Here is a 23,132-nt window from a genome sequence, read left to right as displayed (position 1 = left end):
CAAGCACGGTATGTCTCTTCATTAGCATTTTGGTGCTTTTGAAACATTTCAATTCACCGTTAAAAGGACTCTTCTTAAACGATATTAATACATGTGTGGATTCTTCCCCTATATGGCTTGGGTCCGAACTACCTTCCCCCATAAAAATGTCCCTGGGTTTTAAGTCCTTCTGGAGAGGCGCTTCTCGGAAAAGACCACCTCGAGCGCCCCCCTGCCACCCCTTTGCCTCTTAGCATCCCCCTGCCGCCCCCTTGCCTCTTAACGCCCCCCCATGCAATCCCACCGCGCCCAAGGGGGCGGTACTGCCCACTTTGGAAACCACTGCTCTATACCGTAAACATTTGTTTCCCCTTTTTCATACAGAGAATATGCAGCCTTGACATTAGTCTCCAACTTATATACATAAACACCACAGAAAGCCACCTCCTTCACCCACCTCAGAACCAGTGAGGACATTTTCTTCTCAGAATCCAGAAGAATGAATTATTTCCCTTCAGATCAAATTCAGGGCAGCCAGACTGAGGAGAGGGCCTGGTTGCTCTCAGGGGTAGCAGCAGCAGCAGCTGCGGCCCGTTGGGAGTCCAGGCACAGTGTGGTTTAAATTTAAAACAATTAGAGGGGAAAGTCATAAAAAGCATTGAGTGCCAGAGACAAGTGACCTGGAATTGGTAGGATGTTTATTATGCCCACAGCCCTGGGGCTGCTTGCTTTTTGTTATTCCTTAAAGCAGAATGTGACTAGTTACAGCAAGCGCTTTCCTCCCCGTTCCCGCAACTAAAGCAGATTTTAATTGCAATCCCTTATATTGGCCACACCACTTATCCCCCAACCACAGATCATTTAATAGTTTCCTAGCTTTTGTGCAGTTTTCCCCCATTCTAAAACGTTGGAAGGCTGAGTTATATTGGCAATAAGAGCTGTCAAATTCCTTATGCTGGCCCCACCTATTTTGCCTTTGCCCTGCCCACCATGAGAACACAGCCCCTGAGAGCACCTCAAAATTGAATTTGGCCCACAGGGTTGTGTACAGATACCCCTGCCCACTTTGGGGGCCGTTCCGGAGCTTCCGAATTGGCCCTGATCCGCCTCATCCCGTGTCTGACCAGCTCCAGATCTGGAGCGGAATTCAGATGTCCCAGTTATTCGAGTTATCCAACGGACCGGCCAGACGGCACCTGGATTTCCTGGACACCTGCCAAGCCCCAATGCTGTGCAAGCCCCCCGCCCCTTACCTTGAACCGCCATGAGCTTCCTCAGCCGTATGGACCTCTTCAATGCAAGTGCTCACGACGGCTCCAGATGAAGAGCAGGGGGTCACGCAAGAGGAGGCAAAGGCTAGCAATGGCTACTAGCCCTGATGGTTGTGTGCTATCTCCACTGTTCGAGGCAGCAAGCCTATGTGCACCAGTTGCTGGGGAATACAGGTGGGAGGGTGCTGTTGCACCATGTCCCATTTTGTTGGTCCCTGGTCGATGGCTGGTAGGCCACTGTGTGAACAGTGTGCTGGACTAGCTGGACCCTTGGTTTGATCCAGCATGGCTCTTCTTATGTTCTCATGAGGGAAGAAGGGTCTCTGCAAGACAAGGGTTTTCTCCCTTAGTCCATTGTCAACTAAAGCAGCTGGAACAGAGGCACCCCATGAAGTGTAGCAATTGCCTAAGAGCCAGGATTCATTGCCAGGGCTGAATGGCTATTACTGATTGATTTTAATGGCTACTCCCCTGTATTTAAACCAGGGCAACCAGAAGCAGACTTCATTGGAAGCGATGCTTTGATCACAGAAGAGCTTCCTGCTTTCACTGGAACTCTGAATCGGTGTGGTTTTAGTCTGTACCCAGGGCTGTTGGGCTGTTTCCTTGTGATGCTCAAGGGCTGCTTCCAATCAAGGACTTAAGATCGTAAACTGTCGGTCTTCATTGGGACTGTAAAAGCTGATAGTTAATTACTGAAATTGCTGCAGTAAAAGGGGTTACTGTGACTTGTGCCTTACCTCTGGGAAGGCAGGATTGAACACACACAAGGAGGTTGTCCAGCATCCACCCTTTCAGGGGGGTGAAAGAGAAACCAGTGTGTCTCCCATTCTAAATGTTGGGAATCACTGCTTTAGATTCCAAACTAAGAGGCAATCACTCAAAGTCAAGGGAGAGGCCCCCCCCAAAAAAGGGGGGGAGAGAAATAAAAAAGATAAAGAACCAAAAACAAATGTGCAACTCGTTGCAAAGAAGATATAAAAAATTAACTTCCTCAGATGGCTGCTCCGAACATAAGAATCCATTTATGAGAATGCATTTTTACATGACAAACCATTAAATCATTACTTTTTCAACTGTCTCATGCTGTCACAGCTCTGAAAGTAATTGCAACAAGAGTGGGGGAGAAAGGAGGAGAGGGGAGAGGGTTGATTTGGGTCATTTAGCAGCGTTGGAGGATATAGAAACAAACAAATGTGCTTCTAGTGATCTACCACACGCATGTACATATGTTTGGGGGTGGTTGCAACATTCTTTAATGTCACCCCGACGTAAATTGAAAGGGAAAAAAAGCAGCACGTACTCTGGCAACTGCGGTGTTCCATTCAAAAAAATAAATAAATCACAGGGTCAAAAGTGCTGTGTTGCACAGACAGGGTTCCAACACTATGTCTGATGTAGATTTTGGCTCTCCCTGTTGCATTTTTGTGAACCGCCCAGAGAGCTTCGGCTATTGGGCGGTATAAAAATGAAATAAATAAATAAATAAATAAATAAATTTCCAACGGGGCCGGTCCGTAAACTCTTCTGAAGATAGGGTTACGTTTTGGGGTGTACACTCTGAATCTGAGACTAGAGCTATATTTGCCAGCTGCAGCCTCCTCCTAGGGTCACTGCACACTCCTTTTTGTGCCCGTGCCCAGGCTGATGCAGCTAGGAGCCATTATGACACAGTTTTGGCCTGGTGCAGATCCCTTCATCCTCCTACTTATTCCCTAACACCATGGAGTTTGCAGACAAGTGGAGATTGTTATCAGGCTGATGTTGTGTCCTGGGAGCATAGTGGAGAATCTGTTTTGGGGATGGGGAGTGGTATCCCCCTTCCCCAGGACATCAAATTCTTCCTCCATGGCCCAGTAGGCCATAACTAGCACATGCTCACTACTGATGGCAGCTGTGTCTTCTAGTTAACATGCCTGTACTAACCTACAGGCTAGTTTGGGTTGGGTGGAGGGACCAGTTTTACGCCTCTATACACGATTTTTCTGCAAAGGAAGAGGGTCTGTATTATTGATACTAGAGGCTGCCTGCCCTGACAGAACTCCCCCCCCTCCAGTGTCCATCCTTGGTGGTCTACCTCTAGGTTCACCAAGTTCAGAAATCAGATATAAGCAATTTCCATGTCCCATGAAGCTCTTCTCAGTCAATGCCCATCCCCATGTGATGGCAGCCACCATATTCTGGACTGCAGGAAATTTGTGGGTGAGCTAAGTGCTCACTGCTGGAAACAGGAGATATCGTTTCTTTACGTGAACTCTGATAATTATCTTGCAAAAGGCCTCCCAAATTTGTTGGGTTTCTATTTAGTGTGAGTAAACTATGTTTGGCACGATAATAAACTCAGCTCTACACGTGGGGGTGGCATGGATTTCAGGGTGTCCTTCAGCACATCACTGTCACTTGGGATTTGGATGTATTTGGGACAGATTTTGAAGAGAGCAAGATTCATCCAAGTTCAAAGGCCCATGCTTGGAGGCAGCCAAGATAATATTACAAACAAAAAGCAGTCTATTTTAAGAACGTTTGTTGTGTGTACTGTTTTGTGCTTCATAACACCAGCAGTGTTATCAATACAAGTCAGTCACCCTTTCCATGTTGTTGTGGGTTGGTTTCAAATTGTGAAGGGATTTGTGTCTTTGGTATGCACCCCTAGGGAATAGGCCCATCTAATTAAGTTATTTATTTATTTATTTGTTTATTGCATTTCTATACCGCCCAATAGCCAGAGCTCTCTGGGCGGTTCACAAAAATTAAAAACATTCAAAGTATAAAACAACAGTATAAAGGAAGAAAGGAAAGGAACCTCTCGTGCAAACACTGAGTCATTACTGACTCTTGGAGGGACGCCAGCTTTCGCTGACGTTTTCTTGGCAGGCCTTAGAGCGGGGTGGTTTGCCATTGCCTTCCCCAGCCGTTTTTACCTTTCCCCCAGCTAACTGGGTACTCATTTTACCGACCTCGGGAGGATGGAAGGCTGAGTCAACCCCATATAAAAACAGCAGCAATGCAAAACTACAAATTTAAAACACCAAGTTAAAATTTATTTATAGACTGTTAAAATGCTGGGAGAATAAAAAGGTATCTACCTGGCATCTAAAAGCATATAATGTAGGTGCCAAGCGAACCTCCTTAGGGAGCTCATTCCACAGCCGGGGTGCCACAGCAGAGAAGGCCCTCCTCCTGATAACCACCTGACTCACTTCCTTTGGCAGGGGCTCGTGGAGAAGGACCCCTGAGGATGACCTTAGGGTCCGGGCAGGTACATATGGGAGGAGGTGTTCCTTCAGATAGCCTGGCCCCAAGCCGTTTAGGGCTTTAAATGTTAATAATTATCACAAAATAATTATCGTTTAGTATAATACTCACAATTCACCTAATATGTAAAAAGCAGTAAATATTTAAGGAGGGAGATATGAGGAGCAAAAAGATAGCCACAACAAATGCTCTGCAAAATAAACAGCCTTTTAATAATTTAATCTTGATAATGTCTAAGAGCAGGCCTTTGATAATTGATGCAAATCTTGTTCCCTAACAACTGAACTCTGTCACCCCTCCTAATATAAAATTGCATCTCTGTCTATCTATGGTCCTAAACGATCCCCCTGTACGTCTCAAATGCTGTTGTAATGAATTAAGGTCCATGAAACCAGACAGTAAGGACTGGCAAAAACACAACTTTAATCTACTGTGAAAAGAATATTAACAAATACATAGTCTGCAGACTCAGCCAGCAGTTTGAACAGCAGCCTCAGGCCTTCCTCCAACAGCCTCTTCTCCTACCAACCATTAGTTATAAGCTAACACTCCAGCTCCTCCGAGCTCTTTCTGAATGGCGCCCATGATGCATCTCTCTCACTGAGAATAAGAGCAATCGTGTAGTCGTGTCTCTGAGGGTAAACCGGGGATTCCCTGGTTCGTATTTCACCTCCGTCACAAATTCACTAAGTTGTGTTAGGCAAGGCACTGTTCGCCCAACCCAGCTTCCATGCCAGCACACTGTGCAATCCAGAGGTAACCAGACTGACAAAACTTAAAGCAGCCTTCTCCAACCTAGCCCCTTCCAGATATGATGGGTTTCAATTCCCAGCATCCCCCAGCCAGCCACTGGTTGGGGGATGCTAGAAATTGTAGTCCAACGTACCACATTGGAGAAGTTTTCCTTAAAGGGTAGTAGTTAGCATTACAGTATCTGGTTGGCCACAGGTTCCCCACCTCTGCTATAAGACGAGATCAAAAAGCCAGACCGTATTTATTTACAAACCTCACTGGAATCTCACAAACAGCAAATAATTCAGGATGTCAAGTAATTAGTCTTAGACAGTCTTAAATCTCACAGGTATGACCCTAAGAATCAAAATCTGCCAATTCTTTCTGCTCCGGTGATCTCTCAGGGACTGGAAAAGAATGCAGAGGCGTTTAACACACTAACCGAGCTTATGGCAAGGAGAGGGGCTGGCATCCATTAAGCCCTCTCAGAGAATCAAACATTTCGTGCGGCATCGCTGCAGCAGATTCTTCACAGGACGATGAGATGTATCCACCAGAAGAACACTTTTGCAAGTGGTGGGCACAATCCGCCTGAAAGCTCTTCTCCTCTAGCCCCATTGAAATCTATTGGAGCTGTAGAAGAAGTGAAGGGGCTAAGACATGAAGTGTCTGGTTCAAATCTTGCTAGAGCCATGAACTCAGGAGATAGATTTACACAAGCCTTCTTTCCCCATCTGCAATATGGTGCTAACAAGAACTCTGGACCCAATGGCGTTTGACAACTACTGACCAGTTACAAAGATGAATTCTTAAAGAAGGTACGGTATTAGAGAGGATCGTGATGGAACAACTGCAGGCACTCTTGGAGGATACCAATTATGTAGACCCATTTCAATCTGAATTCTGGAGCTTTGGTCCCCTAATGGATGTCCTTTACCAGGAGAAGGACAGGGAGAGTGTGACTCCCATTAATTCTGCTTGATCTCTCATCAGCTTTTGATTAGAGTGGCCACTTACACATTACCAAAAAGAAGAAGAGGAACTGCATCACCAAAAAGGGGACACAAATTTGCATAAGATTTGCATAAATATAGGGGCAAATTTAGAAATAGTAACTATAATTCAAATAGAAATACAGTAAATCTCACTATAGTGGAGAAGACTGGCCAGGTGATCTGTGTACCTCCTCAGTCTGCTGTCCAGGTGCTAAGTGTTGATGGGCGACTTCAAGGCCCCTGATGATCTCCGTCCTTATGGTTCGTTGACTTTAAAACAGACTTGGACTGGACACTTTCAAATAGAGGACTCTCCTCTGTAAAGTAGGACACCTGGCCACACATCTTTTGATACCATCGACCATGGTATCTTCCTGGACCGGCTCTGTGAGTTGGACATTGGAGACACTGTATTCCAGTAGTTCTGGTCCTACCTGTGTGGTCAATTTTAGAGAGCAACATTGGGTGACTACTCCTCATCTCCATGGCAACTGAGCTATGGGGTTCTGCAAAGTACCATCTTGACCCCAAGGTCATTTAATATCTATATGAAGCTGCTGGGAGTGGATTTGGAGCAAAGTGCCATCACTAGGCTGATACCAGCTCTATCTCCCTGTGTCATCTAAATCAGGTGAGGCTGGATAAGTGTCTGGACTCAGTGATGAACTGGATGAGGGTCAATAAACTGAAGCTGAGTTCTGGCAAGATGGAGGCCCTATGGGTGAGTGATTCCCGAACCTAGGAGATAGGCTTATTGTCTATTCCAGGTGGGGTTGCACTTCATCTGAAAGTATAGATCCACAGTCTGTGGGTATTCTTGGATCTGTCTCCCTTGTTGGATGCCCAAGTAGTCATGGCGGCCCAGAGTGTCTTCTACTAACTTCAACTGGTACACTCGCTACCAGCTGCAGGTTGCCCACAATGGCACTAGTAACCTCAAGACTGGATTACTGCAACACCCTCTATATGGGGCTGCCCTTAGGGTTGACCCAGAAGCTTCTGGTAGTGTAGAACGTAGCAGCTCAGTTGTTATTCAGGATTGCCCCTTTTCAGCATGCAATCCCTTTCGTCAAGGAACTGCACTGGCTGCTACTGGGTCAGATTTAAGGATTTGTTGTTGGTGTATCAATCTCAAAACAAACTGAGAAAGTTGTATTTGAGAAAATGCCTTCTCCCTTATCAGAGGGCTTGGTCACTGAGGCCATCTGCCAAGGTGTTCCATATGGTTCTGCATGGGGGCCAGAGATCCGTTTAGAATCGGCTCAGAATAGAGCTTTTAGCACTGTGCCTCCCTCTCTGTGGAATTCCCTGCTGGTTGATGTTAGCTAGCGCCAACATTGCTTGGCTTTCAGCATCTGCTAAAGTTCTTTTTATTTAAACAAGCCTTTCCTGAGTAAAAGGCCAGCCACGACTTTATTGGCATCACTTGATTTTTTTTATTGTGAATATCAACAACAACAACAAAAACAGAAATACATCGTGAAAATGGGAGAAAACACATACACCAGAGACTGTGTATGTAGAGTTATCATCATTTCCATCATACAAACTGGAGGAGGGGGGAAAAAGGGAGAGTGTTATACAAAGGTTTCAAGAAAAGCAGAGCAAATATCCATATATTTATCCTCTTGCAAATTGTGTCTATATAACACTCATTCAAAAGTTGATAATATTATTAGGTCCTCGATCCGTTGCATTATAGGAGGTGTAAATTTGTCCTTCCAATGTAATAGTATACGTCTTTTGGCTGTCATAAGGGCTCTGATGATCCATTTGCGCTGACCATGCGTTAATTTCCAGGAAACTGGTAGGTAATTTAGAAAGACATGCATGTTCTTCCATATTATAGATTGTTTCAGTACAAAGTTCATCCTTATTATAACCTCCTCCCAAAAGGGGGCAACTACTGGACATTACCAAAGCATATGACTTAAAGAAACATTAGATGCATTGCATCTCCAGCAATTATGCAAGTTAGACAAACCCTTATTGAAAAGACGTTGTGGAGTCCAATAAACATCACTTGATTTAAAATATTTTTATTTTTTTATATTTTGACATTTCCCCCCACCCATCACTGCTCAGGAATACATATCTTTTTTAAATAAATAAATAAATAACAGCAGTTTATAAATGAGCACACATAAATTAAACTGCCTACCTTTGTAAGAATTACAATATGATAATGCATTTGAAATGCTTTTATTGTTCTAGAGCACTAAGTGATTATTGTTGTTGTTGTTATTATTATTATTATTATTCTTCCTGATAATAGTAATAGAACAGGACTAAAATAGAATGAAAATAAGTAAAATACTGCTCCTAGATAGCCATCAGCTAAAGCAAGGGTACGGGAATTCGTGGCCCTTTTACACCAACTTCCATCAACCCCAGCCTATTATCAGGGGATAATAGCAGCTGGAGTCTAACAACCTCTAGAGCAGCCTTCCTCAACCTGGGGTGCTCCAGATGTATTGGACTACAACTCCCAGAATGCCCCAGCTGGCTGGGGCATTCTGGGAGATGCAGTCCAACACATCTGGAGCATCCCAGGTTGAGGAAGGCTGCTCTAGAGGGTAATGACCCCTGAACTAAAATTTGAGTTGATTGATCTACTGATTGAAGCTTGCAAGGCCTCAATTTATAATATTGTTTCAATGTTACACTTATTTCTCCAACACAAAACATTATGACATAACCCCTGCCCTATAGTGGTTAAGTGCAGTTCTGGAGGGGAACGTCATTGTTTGGTAGCAGCAAAAATATTTCTGCTAAGATCACACACTCACAAGAATGAAATGAAGCCAGCTTCGGCCTGTTACTAATTTCCTTTTTGGTTACTTACATAAGTCATTGCTGGAATAAAAAGGAAAAGAGCTCTTGGGGGAGCAAAGTTGAAAACTAACAGAGAAGGAAAGAGCCTGCAAGAGGCTCTCGGAACAGGACTCTGTGTGTCGAATGTGATCTGAGCTGCAGAAATTTTTGCCCATGGATTTCAAACACCCATTAGGCTCAAGACAGAAAATGGTCACAACAAAGAAGCAGCAAAGCCAGTTAGTCACCAAATTGTCTGGTCTGTCTCATTCAGGGCCGGTGCTACCATAGAGGCCACTCAGGCGGCCGCCTAGAGTGCCAAGCTAAGAGGGGCACCGAGCACAGCGCAGCACTCACGTACGTTGTTGGCTGTGAGCCAGCACGGCCCGAGGATTCAGCTGGGCCTGGGCAAGCGAGATGGCACTCCGCACCCGCCCAGCCGAAGCGAAGCCAGGGACGCTGGGGTGGGGGTGGGGTGGCTCCACATTCGGACTTCCGGAACGCGCCCAGAAGAGAGAGAGAGAAAGAGAGAGAGAGAGAGAGAATGTATGGGTGAATGGGGTGCATGGGCTCTTTAAGTGAATGCATGTGTTCATGCGTGTTTGTTTGGAGTGAGTGATGCCGAGTGTGTGTGTGTGTGTGTGCACACGCGCATGTGAGTTGGGGGGGATGATTTAGAGATGATATTCCTATTAAACAATGCATTTTCGACCCATAGACGTTCCTTTCCAATTTGTTTGCTATAATTGGCATGACGTATTTCTTGCACTTTAAAATAAATTTACAGTTTCAAGTTTTGTGCTTCTTATTTTTTCCAGGAAACATATGTCCTTAAAAATCAAAGTTGGCATTTTTTGGTGTGTGTGTGTGTGTGTGTAAGTAGCTCACCTTGCCTAGGGCGCAAAATAGTCTGGCCCCGGCCCTGGTCTTATTTACCGGTCAGCCTCATAACTCTTCTTCATCATTTATCTGTCAGGGAGGAAATTGAATGGGTACAACCAGTTCTGGAGGATTGTCATACGGTATCATGCATCCTTTCCCCAACAACGTGTCCTCTAGATGTGTTGGACTACCATTCCCAGCACATCCCCCAGTTCGGATCATATTCTACCACCCTAAGCTATAAACAACTGGGCTATATCCTTGGAATGCTATCACTGGAGTCGGGAAACAGCCCATCCATTCTCAAAAGGACTCAGGCCTGAGGCATGTGTGGAAGCCCTGACTTCTGGCTCTGGAGGGCAACTCTAATTCTAAGTGTGTGGGGTCAGACAACAGAAGAAGGACTTCCCAGTGATTTGGGCTGGTCCCTGAGGTTTAAGCCCCAAGCTCATTGATCTGCACAATCACTGCAGTCCACACCATCGCTTATTTAAGCCACAGTGGACTGCAACACATGCGTGTGGCCAGTTTGAATATTCAAGCTGTGATTGTGGTTTATTGAGTCATCTGAACTCAGCAAGGGTGGGTTGTTGGCATGGTCAACAAACCACCCACAGCCCATAGGTTCTGGGTTGTTTGTTAACCACACCGGGTTCAGACAACAGGATAAGCCACTGTCATGACTTGTATATTTGAAATAGCCACACACACACTCCAGAGCCCGCCATGGCTTAAATAAACCACAGCCAGCTGCTTGATTGTGTGATCCTTAGTGTCCTATATGGGGTTGTCCATCCCTGTATGGATAAATTCCAGAGCCACTGCAGCAGCAGCACGCAGCAACTATTACATATGGATGAAAGCTCTACTCTATGAGCTGCATTCATTTGCTCTGCTGTAGCCTGTTGTATATTAAGTTGAAATCAAAGAAGCATTTGTTCTCTTAAGATATAAGAGAAAAAACGACAAGTCTCCTACAGTGTTATCAACAGTTCAAAATATACCTCCGCCCCTTTACCGTGTGCAGTAACAAGGATGTGTACAGCATGGTACTGTATTGTTCATGCACATCCATTTTTACGTCCCAGGAGGGCCATCATTTTTGGTCTGGGGGCCAGATAAACCCCACTGTAACTTCACACTGCCCGACTCATTTTTCTGTTTTTCTCTGTGCACATAAACATTATTTATATGCATGTGTACTACAGGAAATGTGCATCCACAGAGTGCCTGCAGAAGGTGCAAACGCTGAATACAGACAAGCCTAGCAATTCACACAAAAAAACAAAACAAAAAAAACATAAAATAAAATAAGAATAAAAAAGTACAGGAATTTACTAAGGGAAGAGATCAGAAAACAGGGACTCTTCGTGGTAGAGACCCTTTAAGTATATATAAACATCACACTCTTGTGTGTATAAGGATAGCTAAAGACAAAGTACATTCAGATTAGAATCTGAATCTGGTGTTTTGTCTCTTCCAATGGATGTGCCATCTTTAAAACTGGGAGGGTAGAGTCAGAACATGAAAACATGCCTTTTTGCAGGGGACAAATAATGGGCGTGGGTGAGGAGACCTCTTCCTTTAGCTATGCTCATTTCCCCCTACCCCTCACCTTCAGGGCAGGGAACTGAGCCTAGATGTTCTACCTTCAAGACCCCACTTCCTTCTACCCCCACTTCTAAAAAGAACAAAGTTTATGAGCTGCATGTTGGCCACCCTGATTTACACATTGAGCCTGTTCGGACAACATGCTAAGTTATGGTTAGTCCACTAACCCTTTTGCAGCAAATGGTTAGTGGGAGTCTTTAAACCGTGGTTCTGTAGCCACCATGGTTAAGAATGGTTCACACCACGATATGCTAAGTCATAATGTTTAGCTCAAAATGCTTAACCACCATGGCTTAGTGTGTCGTCTGAACAGGGTCAATGTGTGTTATGCATGAAGTAACTAGAACAAAGGCCTGTACATGCTCTTTGCCACGAAGGAAACCAATCCAAGTAACATCACTTAGGTGAACATGAAGTGTGTAATACTCTCAAGTAAGGAACTTGATTTCTGGTACACTACTACACATTTTGAGAACTACAGGTGGCATTTGAGCCAAACACTTCTTGATTTTTAATCTACAAACATGGAATAAGGGTGCCTCCAGTTGAACCCAGACAATTTGGCTGTGGAGGCAGAGTGGATGGCTCAGGACAGAGTTGGCCATGCCACACTAGCACACATGGCTGCACATCTGCAGGTAAGTTAGTTCACACTCAGCACAGGACTCTGGAATCTTTCCCTCGGCGCTCTCGGTATATAAATCAAGCAGCAGGGAAGTTTGGAAACATGACGAATATTTTGGCTGGAGTATCTCCTCCTTTAAAGACCCAGAGAAGAAAAGGGAGGGGATACTAAACGAACCCAGCTTGGAGTGGAAAAGGCAGCTGGAATTTAATGTTCTTGGAAGCTAGCCCTAGGCTGCTCAGACAGGGGAAAGCCAGGGACTCCCCAGTGGGGGCAACACTGCCTTTCCTTGAAATAGCAAAAAAAAAAAAAAAGGGGGGGGGAGGGGAAGTATTGGAATCAGTTGAGCGCATTGTTCAACCATTTTGTGGATGATTCCAAGCAGGAATTAAAACCACAAAACAAAACAAATCTTAGCTGTTTGCTTGGAACAGAAGGAAAAAAGGGTGATTTCATGCTGGATTACAGCCCTTAATGGATACCATGTTGGGCCAAACAGGGGGAGCAGAAGATTGGAGTTGGCTCTAATTTTTGGGAGGCCCTGAGTTGCCTTGGTCTTATGTACATAAGCACAGGAGAGTTACTATCCTGCAAAATTTTAAAGGAGCACGCTAAGAGACTAGAAGCCTGGCTTTTCATGTTCGCTGCTGAGGAAGACAAGCTACCAGCTCCACAGCTAGCATGGAAATGCAGGCTACTAGTCTCTTAGGAGGCTAGTTAAAAAAAAATCCTGCCATCTCTCAAGTGAATTGGCAGAGGCGGGGTGGAGCAATCAGCTTCCGCTGGGATTAAACTCAGGCTGTGGGGAGAGTTTCAGCTGCAGAAACTGCTGCTTTACCACTCTGCACGGCTAACGGGCTGGGGATAAGACCAACTATTTGCAAGATATTCTTTATACTGTATTTCTTCAATTCTAAGACGCCATCAATTGTAAGACTCACACTAATTTCAGTACCACCAACAGAAAAAAAGCTTTGATTCTAAGAAATAATGAACACACCCACAATTCTAAGACACACCCCATTTTTAGAGATGTTTATATGGGGGAAAAGCTGCATCTTAGAATCGAAGAAATACGGTAACTAACAACACCCTAACACAGATATACACATATCCATTTTTTGTGTTCCCACAGAGCACTATCTCACCAGCTCTTCTAGGTCATGATTAACTTGATTTCAATGAAACCACTGGATCCAAGCACACACAGAGTCTATATATATGGGCCTCCTGGCTCACGTTGGAGTTAAATGGAAGGGGGAACCTCTTAACACCGCCCAAGCTGACCGCCATGAAAAGACAGTCTGTGTCCTCTGCACTACTGCCCTTTGGGTTTTGCAAGCAGGATAGGAAGTAACATTTGCTGTGTGTGTGTGTGTGTGTGTGTGTGTGTGTTGGCATTAATGGGAATCATCCCACCTTCCTTGTATTATTACTCTCAGACTGCACCAACACACCACCATTCCTATTTTAATCTTGTGTATATCAGTTCAGGCCCTCTGGTGGCAAAAAGCGTCATAAAAATAAACGTTGGCCTAACCTAACCTATGAGACTGTACTGTGAGAAGTAAGCTACTCCTGGTATAGCAGGGTGAGTTTTCCTTCAATACGAATGGATCTCGTTGCCATGACGCCTCCCTAATGCCATTTAAAAAAAATAGGTTGGGGAGCTGGGAGATTAACATTCACAAGTGGTATAACCAATGTTATAACAAAGTTATTTCCATCTAAAATAGAGCATGACACCTGAAGGGTTTTAGATGGAAAAGAAAGACCAGCTGGCACTGTTGAATCCCTGCTAAGCCAGAGGAGAATTTGGGGGGTTGGTTCTGTTTTGTTCTGGTTGTGTTTTATGTTTGTTTGTTTTTTTAAAGATCATCATACCTCTAAATTAGATACACATTAAATTCAAGGAAAGGCATTTCAGGATTTGGTTCCAGTCTCCGTGTATGCATAGTTGATTAAAAACAGTAAAATCTAGAACTGACATTACAAAGGCTGGAGGCAGACTAGAGATTTTGTTGACAGTGCTATTACAGAAAGTTAGCAAGAGAGAAACAGTTCTCAGAAATGCCAGAATTGATTAAAGTCTGATGCTTTTCAGAAAACAGTGACTGGGTTCAGATGACCTAATAGTCCACAGCTGATGAAATAGTCCACTGTTGACTATTGTGTCATTTGTTGAGCATTTTCCACACAGCGGTTGGTTATTTCCCAGAAACAACCAACGCAAATAATCAACAGCGCGCAGAGTTGACTATCTGCACAAGCGTTGATAATTGTGCCGTGCAGTGGGCTCCGTTGACTATTTCACGTGCCTATCGAGTCGCAAGGCAAGAGCAGCAGAAACCTCTTGCCCAGCAAGACTCTATAGGCATGTGTCATTCGTCTCGGGAACCGCGTGGGGATCCGTGGAGTCAATCCGCGTGGAGATTAGGGTGGAGGGGTGCAAGGATCTCCTGCGGCTGCAGCATCAAACCGTGGGAAAAATCCGCCCCGATATTCATTTGGATATCAGGGAGGAGAGGTATATGGATCTGTCCTGCAGCTGTATCGTCAAACCTTGCATGGATTTCTCCCACAGTTTGACGTTACAGTCACATAACAGATCTATACATCCCTCTGCCCAGATATCCAAAGCCCATTTGTGGAGACTGGCACGGTGCGCAAGGTGGACAGGCTGATATGGGTGAAGGCAGACCTTCAAGTAACTTGGTCCCAAACTGCTAAAAAGCTTTAAAGGTCAAAACAATCACTTTGAATCGGGCTCGGAAACACACTGGTAACCACTGCAGCTGGTACAGTATAGGCATTATGTGATGGAATAGCCTCGCCCCCAACAATATTTGGGCAGCCACATTCTGCACCAGCTGAAGTTTCTGAACCATCTTCAAAGGCAGCCCCATGTACAATATATTACAGTAGTCCAGGTTCTTCAGCAGGAACCTGGAGATGGTGGATAGGCCAAGTTCAGTTTTGTGAGGCAGAAATCCCTAGTCTGCACTGGGGATAACAAGCCAATCAAAAACATTACATACAAAAATATTGATTCCAAATACACATTGTGATAGAATCACACTAAATATCCTGACAGTATCAACTCATAGTACACAAGGGCTCCAATATGAATCTTATGGGAACATACAACTTGCATTTTGATTTTTAAATAAGTAAATAAATAAATAAATCTTTTTGATTGATTTGTTACACATCATTGGGCTCTTGGGTTCTTGTAGATAACCTCCTTCTTGGTTTTATAGCTCTCTCATTAAGCAGGCATCAACCATTTTGGAAGCATCAAACAAACTTGTGAGATCTGTTTGAACAGAGATGATAGTGGGGGAAAGCAAATATATCTACTGTGCAATCATGGCTCTGTCACACTCTCTGGAAAACACTCTCATCCATCAGCTGTTTCTGCCACTCCATGTCTTCTGTTAAAACTTTAAATATCACCAAATTTTAACAAAGAAAGCAATGAATCTTGGTGACATCAACAAGGCCTTTGTTGTAAAAATGTAGGTGTGTGCTTAAGGATCACAGGGTCAATACTGAAGGTAGCCCAGTGAGAGAGAAGAAAAGTTATGTTGCATGGCCTCAACAACTCAGCTTCTACACTCAAGACTGGGGGGTGGGGCTGTCTTTACACACAGAAAGCGCCAGGGTGGGAGCACAGTGGCGATGCATCAATTGCATGATGCAGCAGGCTTCTCGCAGCCAACATGGTGCTTTCCTGTGAAGGTGTGAAGGAAAAAAGTTGGGGATGTACCCCAACTTTTTTTCTCTGGAGCGAGGTGAGTACGGCACATTTGCCATCTATCCTCACTCTAGATGGCGATCCCTGACGGCAGGGGGTGGGCCCGGCCACTGGAAACCCCACGCTTTTGCTGCTGCGTCGGGATTAGCTACTGCCGCCCTGAAGCAGCAAAAGCATGGGGCTTTCCTTATTGCGGCGACAACCCACTGCCATATAGGCAGCCCCTAAGAGACAGACAACAGCTATTTTTGGAAGCTAAAGGTAATAGTTTTATACATTACATGAGAACAAACCTGGGTTTGCTCTCAAGCGTACAATGAGCAGGGCAGCCAGAGATGATATTATTATCATTATTATTATTATTATTATTATTATTAGTAGTAGTAGTAGTAGTAGTAGTAGTAGTAGTATCCCGCCTTTTGCCCAATGCTGGGCCTCAAGGCGGCCTTACAAAGTTTAAAACATACATTAGGGGGGAAAACATAGTTTAAAATACACAACAAAATTATAAGACATTAACATAGATGGAGGGCCAGATTATTCTCCAAAGGCCTGCTGGAACAAAAAAGTTTTAACCTGCTTCCGAAAGCCCATCAAGGAGGGAGCCAGCCTAGCTTCCCCGGGAAGAGAGTTCCAGAGCACTGGAGCAGCCACCGAGAAGGCCCTCTCCCATGTTCCCACCAAGCGCGCCTGTGAAGAAGGGCTTCTCCAGAAGATCTTAAAGCATGGGCAGGCTCACACATTCTTAAATATGTATTACATTCACACTTTACATATTCTAGGTGTACATCTAAAAGAAAAGTCAGTCTTGAGGAGGCCCAGAAGCATTACTACTTCAGACATCGCCCCCCCGCCCTTCTAGGGTTTCCTATTGTTTCAAAAACCTGTTTGACCAGGGGAAGGACAAAAGAAATGAGCATGTATACAACCCAATCCAACAAGCTACCAGAAATGTACTGGCATGCAAGGAGTGGCTTCTCCAGGTTTTGAACTGATAGCCAGCAAGTTCTTCTCTTCTGACAGTTCTTGTGTGCTTTAGGGAAGATGGAAGAACAGCAGCACTAAGACCTTGATTTAAGCAAGACATTGTTTAGGAAATGTTTACTGGATACCATAGTAGCAAATTTGCTTTGACCTAATGGGTACCAGACATCCACAGTTTATCCCATGATGAATTTATTTATTCACAAGCAGTTCTGCCGATTTCTAATCCAAGACCTAAAGCTTCAGTTATGAGCATCAATCTTTCTCCTGTTGTGCAGAGAGCTGTGAGCTGGCAACAAGGAGACACATCAACAAGGAATTTTGGCGTGAATCAGGTTGTCAACCTTCTCCATTAGACAGGCAAGTCCACATTCTCTATGGGGTACGATGATGGTTGTGTCACTGCATTATCAGCCTGTGTTGTTATATTGAGGTTGCAGCACTGCAATGGCTCTGGCCGCCCCAGCATTATGGTATAACGCTATTGCACAGTAGTGACTAGATGGGAGAGATATAGCAAGAGGATGAGAAGAGCTATACTGGCAACAGCTGGCTTGTTCAGCAGCCAAACCCAGAGAACATTGGTTATTGGGTAGATTAGAAGTAAATAAATCAGATCACATGGCTACTGCAGGCCCCCAATTTTAATGCCATGTAATTGCCATGGAGTGGCAGCATAGGAAGATGGCCAAGTTCCTAGAGAGTTGGTGTAGTGTTGTGGCTCAGCCGTGAACTCTCAAGGTGGACTTCGCCAAGGCACTCTTCTCTCAGCCCCTGGCACTATCACAGAGACATGATATAAAGTTTATATCGATAGGGTACTACAGAGCAAAGGAATACAACAAGCAGAGTTGAATTGAATAGGGTGTGTCCGTCCCATGAGTAATAATTCCTAGTATGGGAAGTTACAAGTGTATCCCTTTCTTCCAGCTGTGAAAAATTGCAATGAATGCTGTCGTTAGAGCTAAGGCAACGCCCGTAGTGGGCCAAATGGGCACTCCACCACCACCACCTGTTATTTCCTATGTTGAGATCAGCATCTACCACTCAAATGCCAGGAAGCATGTTGCAGAATTTGCCATGGTTTACAGTTAGAATTTCTGTGTGCAGGGTGGGGTGTAAAAATAGTGTGGCATGGTTTTGTAGCAACTCCAGGGACAGCATAGGATCAAGAAGCACTCACAAGGTGGTGTGTGCAACCCTTTCCAGGGGAAGTACTTCTCCTCTCTTCTTGCTGCGCAGTTCTATCATTTTCTTCATTACGTTATTGGGACTTGCCATATCTTGGGGCAGAGGGTTCCACAGTTAATCTGAAAGCTGTGCAAAATATTGTTTGCTTTGTCTATTTCAAACATTTGCTGCTCGTTAATTTCACAAGGGAACCTCTTCTAGCATTACGCAATGGGTGAAGCGTCATTATCATTCTGTTCCCCTACATAAGAGCTGGAATATCTAGTGATGTTATGTAATTGTCTTGCTAATTTCCTCGTCTGCTCCTATGTACAATGTTTTCCTCCAGTTTTTCCTTTCATGCATTTGACTTACGTTGCATTTTTCTCTCCTGTGTTGTGAAGCGATTTGGCTTCCTTCGGAACAGTTCTTCAAAGCAGCAATAAGGAGGGGAGGGAGGAGAACAGGAAAACAAACACGCTTTTACAGCGATAGGAAAAATTACAAAACCACAAATGCCTTCCAGAGGAGTTCAGTGTAGTAATGAAATTGGAAGTTATTTTATTCAGAGGACTACCAAAGATTTCAGGTTGGCTCTCACAAAGCATGCTCCTGTTCCCCAGCACCTAAAACCAAGATTTTGCTGGACCCACAGCAGAGGAACGTTTTTGACCTTTATCTGCTCCTCACCTTCCTTTGGGGCTGTCGATACGCGGTGGGTAGCTCCAAATCCACGCTGCTTCAGTTATACGATGCAGCCACCGATTCAGAGCCAATTTGGGGCAAAGAGCCGGAGATCCACAGCAGAAAAGTTGGGGACTTACCCCAACTTTTCCTGCCCAAGCAAGGTCTGTCCATGCTGGGGAGCTGCTCCAGGGGCATTCCCGGGTGGGTTGCTGGAAGCCGTGGGAGGCAAGGGAGTGGGCCTTGTGAGCCTAATGGCTGCCAGAAAGCCTGCTCTGCCTCCCTTCATCTAGATCACTCACGCACCCTGCACCAGTGCCTAAATAAACTAGGTGCTCCATAGACAATTAAAAATCATATGTCCCTGCCCAAAGGCTTACAATTAAGATAAAAGGGATGAGTAGGAGACAAACTATTAGAACGTACATAATGACCGCAGAGATGGGGAATGTGTGGCCCACCAGAGGTTGAACTGCAGCATCCCTCACCATGGGCCCTGCAGCTGAGGGCTGATAGGACTTGCAGTCTAACAACATCTGAAGGGCCACATGTTCCGCATCCCTGGATTACCAAAAGAAAGAAGTACTGGGCATAGCATATGTTTAAACAAAGTATTAGCTGTATTGCACTGCCAGCAATTAGCCAAAGTAGACAATCCCTCATTAAAGAGACATTGTAGTGTCCAACGGAAACAAAACAAACGTTTTTGCTGAATAAGATGCAGCCTAAGATCTGCAGTCACGGCAGGTAGATGCCAAAGTGGCAATCCACCGATTAGGCATGTTATGGTGGTAACCACAGCATGGTCTGAAATTCCCAAATGTGTCCATGGATCCAAAAAGGTTGGGAGGGGGGCTGCTTTATGTAGCTGAAATGGCACCATCTAGGCACAAGAGGGAAGTTATCAGCAGGCTTAGGGGAACTCCAAATTTTTAAGCATGACCCATAGTAATCCTTGCCAAGCAAGACTTATTCGGGCCCCATAACCTCTGTGGTGCCACTGGCATTCTTGTCCATTTAGTTTCAGCGCCAGAGTTCACTACTTGGTAACACAAAGGCCTTTGTTGCCCTTTGCAATGTAACACGCAAAAGAACTCTCAGGACTATGAAAGATTTCAAGGCAACTCGACCCACCCAGGCAGTCCATTGGCCTCCCCTGACCTGGTAGGGCTATAACAGGATGACGTTGCCTGGCTGGCTAATATCCTAGGTTTGCATTCTTGTGCCTGCAGCGTTTGCTTTAGCCACCAATTCCAGAAAACTCTTGCTCTCCATCATGCTGGTTCTCTGGGCTCTAATGGGCCAGTATAAAAAAAATTCTCCGTTTTGTAAGAAAATGTAAGGTGATGGCCAACAATATAAATATTGCTAATAAAGAAAATACAGCACATTTGCTGCAGCTAAAATGCATAGTGCTAGCCACCATGTTATTGTGCAGATTGGCAAGAAGAGTTCATGGCAGTGTTGCCCACCTTCTAGAAATAAGAAACGGAGAGCGGAGCCCTCACAGAAGGTACATATGAGTGGATCCCCCAGAAAGGCGTGTGCCTGTGCCTTTAAGGAATTCTTTAAGAATTCCTTAAAGAAACAGTGTCTTAATGGTTCATTGAATGGAAGTATACCCCTGGCCTAATACCACAATACATATAAAAGAAGGGGTTGTGAAAATATCAATACTTTAATGAACCCTATAGAAAACTAATGTGCAATCCACAACCCTATAGAATCCACAACCCTATAGAATACTAATGCACAATCCACAATACAGTTTGTATTGCTGTATTATTAACAGTGTTTTCCACTTCCACGTTTGTGGATTGTGCATTAGTATTCTGTAGGGTCCATTACTGATATTTTCACAACCCCCTTCTTTTATATGTATTGTGGTATTAGGCCAGGGGTATACTTCCATTCAATGAACCATTAAAACACTGCTTCTTTAAGGAATTCTCCACATCACAGAGACACGCCTTTCTGGCTTATGCTCCTTCTAGAAATAGCAACACTGGTATAGGAACTCTCCACAATTGGTAGGCATAATCCCCCTCTTTTATTGTGAATATCAACAAAACATAACAAAATATCGTAAAAAAAAAAATTACATATACAGGAATATACCATAAAAAAGGGGGGGGGAGTTATGCATAGGTTTCAAGGCAGACCATATGGCCATGTATTTATCCACTCGCAAGGCACACCTATATATCATCCAAATGTTGATAATGTTGTGAAGTCCTCAATCCATTGCATTATTGGAGGTGAGCATTTATCCTTCCAACGTGATAGTATAAGTTTTTTAGCTGTCATGAGGGCTCTGGAAATCTATTTGTGCTGACCATGTGTTAGCTTTCAAAAAGCTGGTAGGTAGTTTAGGAGGACATGCGTATCGTTCCATATTCAACATAGTTTCAGTACAAAGTTTATCCTTATTATGACCTCCCAAAAGGGGGCAACAGCTGGGCATTGTCAAAACATATGAATTAAAGAAGAATTAGTTGCATTACGTCTCCAACAATTATGTAAGTTGAACAGACCCTTATTGAAAAGGTGTTGTGGAATCCAGTAAACCCGAAACAAGATTTTTTGCTGAATAAGACGTAAACTAAGATCCATAGAAGGTTCAGATACAGATTCTTAAGGCAACATTGGTTAGGCAAAGCAGGACACTCCAATTCTCGATTCCAATCATGTCTTAAACCATGAGTATCATATTTATTTACTACTACTACTACTACTACTAAATATTTATATATATATATATATGAGTCATGGGTTGACGTGTCTGTTCAGCTGCTGTGTTTCTAACAATAATGGAGGCTCTGAAGGTGTAAAAGCAGCCGGACCAAACCTAGATTCCAGCAATGTTGCAATTGCAAGTTTTGCTATTCAGCCGTAGTAGGTAAATTATATTTAGCACGTAAATCAGAAAATGACAAAAACTTGCCAGGTATAAGTGGCAGGCATCCTCCTTGCAATGAAAACCTACCTCATACCATCTTGTAGCATACATTCATATCCAAAAGTTTGAAAATTAATGACACAAAGTGTTCTCCCAGTGGCCTCCATATGGAGATGATAATGTGTGCTCAAGCTCTTAATTGTAAACTCATAAAGCTCACTGGTTAGCCCAGAGAAAGTCATTATTGCTCAGTCCTTAAATGTCTTTACAAGATTTTTATGAGAATATTACTTAACTTCATCCATGCTGTCTTCAGCTCCATAATAGAAGGTTGTGAGATACCAGTGATAAATCTATTGCGCAAGGAGAACAGCATGCCGAATTTAAATAGTCAAGGCCATTATGTGGAGAGATATTAGACAGGTGAAAAAAGACCTCCCCCTTGAGATATTCTAAAAACACACATTTCAGCCAAGAGTTACACAGCTCCCATGTCAACAATATTTGACCTGTGGTGTCCTAAGTGTGCCCCAGACACTGTCTGTCTGCAAGAACAGAAGCTGTGTGTATGCTTTGGAAGCAGGTCTTGTCAGAAAACCTGACAACTAAATTCTGTTGCAGTGAACATTACTGAAAAGTTTTACGAGGGAAAATAAATCCTTGGGGCGGGGGGGGGGGGGGAAATGGACAAAATCCCTTAGTCAAATTAATTCCAAATTACTTTTTAACAGTATTAAAGACTTTAAAGGATCGCAAAAAGTTCCATAATTTGGAAATAATGAAAAATTCTGCTCTGTCTCATTAAAAACAACACTCCAAACGCAACAAAACCAACAGTGATCCTTGAAAAATATGGTACCATCAAAGAAATAAAGTAGAAGGGAGTTTTAGAGCCACCACCTGACAAACATTAACCCACATCATTTCTCAGCAAGAGATGAATTGCTGTATTCCAAGATGGTGTAATGCAAAGTGAATGACACAGAAAGTTGATATGCCAAGGGCAATATTAGGGAGTACTATCATATGTCACCATGTTCTCCTCAAGACGTTCATCTTACCTCAACATTAGCCTTTTTTAAAACCTTTGATATTGATGAAGAGATGTTGGCGAGGCGACTGTGGGACCTAAAAAGCATTCACAGTACTGCTCTGCAGGGAACTTATAAACAGGAAAGCCCCAAAGGCAATAGACAATTTGTTATAATCTTCCAGGAATTTCCCTTTTGATTTTCTGTTCTATGGAAGCCTTTGTGTTCATTTTTATATAAAACTGCTGGTGAAATTATAAAGACATGGGTCTTAATCCAATTGATTTCACTGGTCATAAGCACACCTAACTGGCTATGGAATTTGGTCCCATCAATAAGCTGATAAAACCCAGATGGATTTCTCATTTCATCTAGCTCACATATAGGCCTTTGCTAAATGAGGGGTTAGCCTGGTGTGAGACCTGGGCTTGTCCCTGTGCGTC

This window comes from Elgaria multicarinata, chromosome 1 (genome assembly GCF_023053635.1).
Source record: "Elgaria multicarinata webbii isolate HBS135686 ecotype San Diego chromosome 1, rElgMul1.1.pri, whole genome shotgun sequence".
NCBI lineage: Eukaryota > Metazoa > Chordata > Lepidosauria > Squamata > Anguidae > Elgaria > Elgaria multicarinata.
Note: the sequence above shows the minus strand (reverse complement) of the source record.